Here is a 6,296-nt window from a genome sequence, read left to right as displayed (position 1 = left end):
TGAAAGCTGATAGGAGAAGACTTATTTCCAGGCAGCTAGGACGAGGCCCTTAAAGCCTATGCCCAAAGTGACACACCTACCCCAACAAGGCCACACCTCCAAATAGTGCCACTTGCTGGGCCAAGCATATGTACACCATACTAGCATTCTGAGGTTGTCGTCCAGGCATGGTGGTACTCACCCTTAATCTTAGCACATGTGAGGCACATGGAAATTTCTGAGTTCAAAGCAAGCCTGATCTACATAGTGATTTCCACACCAGCTGTGGCTACTCAGTGAAACACTGTCACAAATAAGGGAAAATTATTTGAAAAGCAAGGTGTGTCAATGAAGCATACTTTACACCTAAAATGAATGTCATGTGGGGGCACTCAAGAAGATGAGGCTCATTCTCCTTCCTTCGTCCACACCCCTACAACAACATACGGCACAGGAAGAGAAGTGGGGCAGGTTTGTGTCATCAAATTGTTTTATAATCAAAGTTTTTTTTCTTATAAAAGTAGTTTTAAATAAATAAGTGTATTTCATTGCTGTAACATGATAACCCAATGCTATATCAAGGTAGTAAAAATGAAGGTTCCTGGTGTTTTATAAACACTGTGGATGACAGTACACTTGCATTCAACTGCACAGAAACTCTCTTCAGGTCCATGAAGATCAGTTGACAGCCGTCCCACTTGTTGACAGTGGAGATGTGTGTGAATAGGCCAAGCAGACAACAAAGGTCCAATAATCAGGCTACAGTCTCAAACTATACTGGCAAGAATGGGATATAATGACAGGATGGCCAACTGCTGAAAAAATTAAAATTAGTTATTTAAAAAGAAAACATAGCACACACCAAAACTACAGTAAATATATAATGGAGCCATAAGACGACACATGGATTAGACCCATGAAGCAGTGACCGAGTTTCTACCTGTCTTATGATGGAAGAAGCCATGGAAACAGAGTTCTGCAGACTAAACCTGAAATTCCCTGCTCTTTAAGGTACTGGTGATGGGTAGGTATGCTACTGCTGTGAGTCAGAGCAATAGTTGGCTGGAGTTCAGGCTGGAGGTGCTCTAGGACAATTACCACCTTCTACAGCCCTCTAAGCCACACTTCTAAAGCCAGTGCCCCCAATGAGGATTTAAAAAGCCCAAGCATATTTGAAACAAGCACCAGAAACCAGCTATCTGATCTTTTGCTATTGCTCAAGCACCTACCAGGAGGAACAGTTTCACTTGGTTGCAACTACAAAAGCTGTGTCTGACTTCATAGATCACATGTAAATTCATGACTAGAGTTCTGACTTGGGATTTTCTTATGAATTCATGTTAAGAATAAGATTGCTTTCTTCTGAGGGCAAGAAAAGCAAAGTTAATTAACCCATTTTTAATTTGTACTGTAGAGAAGGTCTCATTAAATGAGATTTTTTCCCCTCTCAACCTCAGGTACATTAAAGTGCAAGGAATCTTGTATCCTGATTCTCAGGCGACCTGCACATGCACTGTTTATTTCCTAGAAGACTTTTAAACTACTTCAAACTTTAAATATCACAGTCAGGCATGAGAATGGAAAGTCACTTGTGTGCTGAGCTGCTGAAATGTGGGTGAGCACAGAGATGTTCCAGGTTATTTACCAACAAATGTCTAACTGAGGGCTCATTTCCTTGAGTCAAAACATTTATATCTCAATGGATTAGAAAACACCACGGTCCATACTATTAACAAAACAAAACAAAACAAAACAAAACAAAACAAAAAACCCAAGTCAACTGTACCAAGCATCTCCTACTAAGCTAGGCTGAGGGCATGGGCTCTTGTAGTGAACACCTCTTGGGAGCATTCGTATTTTGTCCTAAGTCTCATTTTCATACAGCACAAAATGACTTCATCTTCCCCAGGCCAGTGTTCAATAACTCAAGGTTCACTTTCCCTATAAAGAATGTGCACTTATGTTAATAAGTATCAATCAAAATCAACTCATGGAAAAGTTAAAGATGTAATTTACTCAAAGACATCCTCACACAGAGAATGTGACTCTTACACTAACCACATATCTAAGGCTTCAGTCAGTGCCTTGGATATTCCTACCCTGCATCCACTACTTACACAGGACACTCACTCTCAAGGCAGAAGAACATTGACTGTGACATGTAATGATTGGTCCTACATCCAAGGGTCAGTTGGGGTTGGACTCCAACAGATGACTTCCTTACTAGAGACTTAATCTGTAGCAAACTGCATTCTTAAGAGCATGTTATGTAAGAGACATACATTTGAGAACATAAAAAGATAAACTTAAGACACACAAAAATATGATTTTTCAATAAGATATCAATGAAAATAGAATCTCTATTATAAGGTGCAATTACTCCCATCATGAACCAAGAAACTCCAATAAGCCATTTCTGATATGGTGTACACAAAGTATTAAATGTTTAAGAATTGCCTTTGGGGTGTGTTTTAGACTCTAGTTTTCAATGTCCAGTACAGAAGGTAGCCTGGCTAGTTAACAAACAGTTACTCCCACCCCACCCATGTTAGGATACTCCCACCCCACCAGAAATATCCTGTACAGGGAGGAGTTTCAAAAGTATCAAAATGAAAATGAAGCCCCTCTCCTAACACATGTGCAAAACCACTCATCAGTTATAAGAGTATCTTCATTAAAGAATCAGGGGCTTCGAGCCAGGCAGATACAAAAATGCCATCCTGCTGAGGTGGGCATATTTGGGATGAAACTAGTTGCTCCACGGGCACCTTGGGAAATGTGCTATTCAGAATGGGAAGAAGGGCATGGAGAGGAACGGACCCAGGACCCAAGCCGTCTGCCTGTGAGCGCTCCTTCATCTCAGGCAGGTTTGGATTCCTGTATCTGGGTGCCAAAAATGGCAATAAAACAAAGGCAGATCTAAGGGACAGCTTGTAAGGAGGTGGTGAGAACTGTCCTTGTACCTACTGTTTATGCCGTGCTCTGGCAGCTGTCAGGAGGTGTACAGAGATGATCTGCCTCACTCTTGAAGATGAGGATATTCTTCTTTCACGGCGGCAGAAGTCCACGCAAGATTTGTAAACAGTGGTACAAAATACTGGAAACGTAATTTAACAGAGCTCGTATAAAACAGAGGAGGTGAGTCCAAATTTGCAAGTGGGTTCAAAAGGTACAAGTGGGTTAAAAAGTAAAAGAGGGCAGCTTCATACAAAGGTGCCAAGTGATTTTTCTTCTTTTTGGTGTTTTGCTTTTGATTACAAATAAAATCCTGAGCTGAAAAACTGGGATTTGGGGGAGAGCCATTTTGCATACAAAAATATCCAAACGACGTGTACTCTATTTTCTTTTTCTCTAGTGATACTCGCCTGCCAGAGGCAGCTGAAGGCCTGACTTGAGAGAGCTTACAGTTTGGTGTGAAGCCCAGTTCTGGCAGTTGCGGCTGCATCCTCTGCTTCTTCCACTTCATCCTGGAGTTCCTGGCAGATGCTAGACTGGAGTGCCGCAGGAGTGAGCCACTCCTCTGGGAGGCAACTCTGTAGAATGGGTATGCAGGAGCTGAAGCGGGCCAGCCGGTTGGTCCAGCCAGGAAGCTCTTTCCCACAGAGAATCTGAGAGAACTGAAGAAAAGAGATTACAGTCTGTGTGCATCAGATGGCAGCCATTGCTTTATATTCTTTCCCCAGTTCTTCTACAGCCCGTTCTATAGCACCTTCTAGAAAGTCTGTATTCCCTAGAACAACAGCTTCTTTAAATTTAAATGTTTCTCCCAGCTCAGAAGCATTCCCTGGGGGGAAATTTCAAATATCCCAGAAAGAGGATAAGGATGGCCACCATAAGCAAGTCCTTTGCCATAGACTTCAATTCCAGAATGAAAAACTCCAATTCCAATAGATGAGGTGTATTCATTCATCCAGTACACGTAGATGGCGGAGCATCACTAACTCGTTAGCCTCCATCTTCCGCTCCATATCCACAGGGTGGAGGCCGCTGCCACCCCCGTGGGCCAGGCGCCTCAGGCAGGGCTTGACCTCGTAATTAAAGTTTCCAATGACACAGGACTCCTTGGAAAATTGCATTCATTTGACGCAAAATGGACAGCTAACTGCGGGGAGGTTTATGGCCTCCGGGTGAGAGACTGGGTAGGAGAACCACCAATCCTGGTCTGTTCAGATTCCTGGTCTATCTGTGAGGAGGTCCATCTCTATGGTACTTGGCTGAATCCCTCCTAGAATGATTTTACGACCCGCTACCAGGCAAGGCAGGTTAAGCAATCTACACAAAAGGGCTCGGGGACGTTTTGAACAAAGGTTCTAGGTTTTATGGGGGGCTTCAAGGGAAGGGTTTTATGATTTGCCTTTGGAAAGAATATATTTTTTTGGTCATACTATGAATTGACCTAGTGCCTTGAGCAAGGTTGGCAAAGAGCTCTACCCCCGACCTACATCCTCAATGTGTCTTTTTTTTTTTTTTTTTTTTTTTTTTTTTTTTTTTTTTTAAGACTCAACATCACTAAAGTAAGTTACAAGAACAAGCCATTTAAAGTTAGCAGATGCTAGCACTGGACACAAAGGCACATGTTTATAATCCCAGAATTTGAGAGACAGAATCATGAGTTCAAGATCAAAATGGACTAGACGAGGTATTCAAGGAAAGCCTGCATGCACGTAAAGGCAAAGTTCTATCTTCAGTGAAATCAATTATTAGAGCCATGGTGGATCATCATTGTAGTTAATCCTGTCAGCATTGTCAGGGTTTGGTTAGAAAGACCTTAGATACAAACCTCTGCACCTCAGTGGAGAATGTTTGACAGCAGTCTCTCAAGCAAAGTTTTCTTTCCTTCATTTTAAAAGGCCTAATTTCTTTTCTATAAGCCAAACCTCATAGAAATCAACAAACCGATAAATCTGACCCAGTGACTGGGTTCTATAGTGTAAAGGAAGGTGATTTATCAGGCTTCCCCACCCTCACTGTTGTTAAAGACAGTGTCTTAACCCCCTGGCATAAAGGATTTTGGCTGCTTATAGATATTCACGTTTATCTTGATTTCTAGGATTGTTTAAATACCAAAAAACACAATAAAGTAGCAGATGTCTATGTCTCTGTCACTTAGAATTGTTCCTGTCTATTCCCTTTTTCTTCAGTGGCATTTCCTCAGCGGGCAGAGATGGGTGAGTAGCAAGCCTCTGTTCCTTGCTGTACCCTATTCTCTGTTATCCCAGCACTTCCCTCTTGACATCAGCATTTCTTCTAAAGTGAAGCCTTTCCTTTTACATAGTCGGAATATTACCTGACAAGTTACCTATGGCTGCAATCCTATCACTTGGGAAGCAGAGGCAGAAGATCAGACATTCAAGGCCATGCCTGGAATCCCAGTGCTCTGCAGGTGGAGGCAGAAGAGCCAGGAATTCTGGGTTCATAGTGAGTCCAGGACAGCCTGGGCTACAGAGTGAGTCCAGGACAGCCTGGGCTACAGAGTGAGTCCAGGACAGCCTGGGCTACAGAGTGAGTTCTAGGACAGCCTGGGCTACAGAGTGAGTCCAGGACAGCCTGGGCTACAGAGTGAGTCCAGGACAGCCTGGGCTACAGAGTGAGTTCTAGGACAGCCTGGGCTACAGAGTGAGTCCAGGACAGCCTGGGCTACAGAGTGAGTTCTAGGACAGCCTGGGCTACAGAGTGAGTCCAGGACAGCCTGGGCTACAGAGTGAGTTCTAGGACAGCCTGGGCTACAGAGTGAGTCCAGGACAGCCTGGGCTACAGAGTGAGTTCTAGGACAGCCTGGGCTACAGAGTGAGTTCTAGGACAGCCTGGGCTACAGAGTGAGTCCAGGACAGCCTGGGCTACAGAGTGAGTTCTAGGACAGCCTGGGCTACAGAGTGAGTTCTAGGACATCCTGGGCTACATGCAAGGCCTACTGAAAAAAAAAGGTAATCACTGGCCATGGTGGTCCATGTCTTTAATCCCAGCACTTGTGGGGCAGAGGAAGAGTGTGAGTTCAAGGCCAGTCTGATTTACAGAGTTAGTTAAAGGACAGCCAGGACTTTTAAGCAGAGAAATTCTGACTCAAAAAGCAAAACAGAACAAAACCAAGACAAAACACCAAGAAAACCCCCAGAGAATCAACAGCAGCAGAAGTGAAGGTATTTTCCATTTTTTTCTTTATGCTTGGAGATAAACATTTTTGAAACTACAAATCCACCATAGACAGTTTTATTATCTTTATAAAACTGGGTAGATCTTAAGCAACCAGCCATGATATCATTAAGTATTCTCTTTAAAGAACTCTGAGGTTTACCACCTTTAGAAATCAGGTTACACAT

At 43.2% G+C, this 6,296-nt stretch overlaps 1 pseudogene across 1 annotated transcript; it reads right to left on the bottom strand.

The window, feature by feature from the left end:
* Positions 1 to 3,380: 3,380 nt before the first annotated feature.
* On the bottom strand, positions 3,381 to 3,935 carry LOC308422881 (deubiquitinase DESI2-like; annotated as a pseudogene). The gene has a single exon. The product of its transcript is annotated as a deubiquitinase DESI2-like (transcript).
* Positions 3,936 to 6,296: the final 2,361 nt, after the last annotated feature.

This window comes from Micromys minutus, assembly GCF_963924665.1.
Source record: "Micromys minutus genome assembly, chromosome: 7".
In the NCBI taxonomy this organism is placed as follows: domain Eukaryota; kingdom Metazoa; phylum Chordata; class Mammalia; order Rodentia; family Muridae; genus Micromys; species Micromys minutus.
This window is presented reverse-complemented; position numbering and strand designations above follow the sequence as displayed.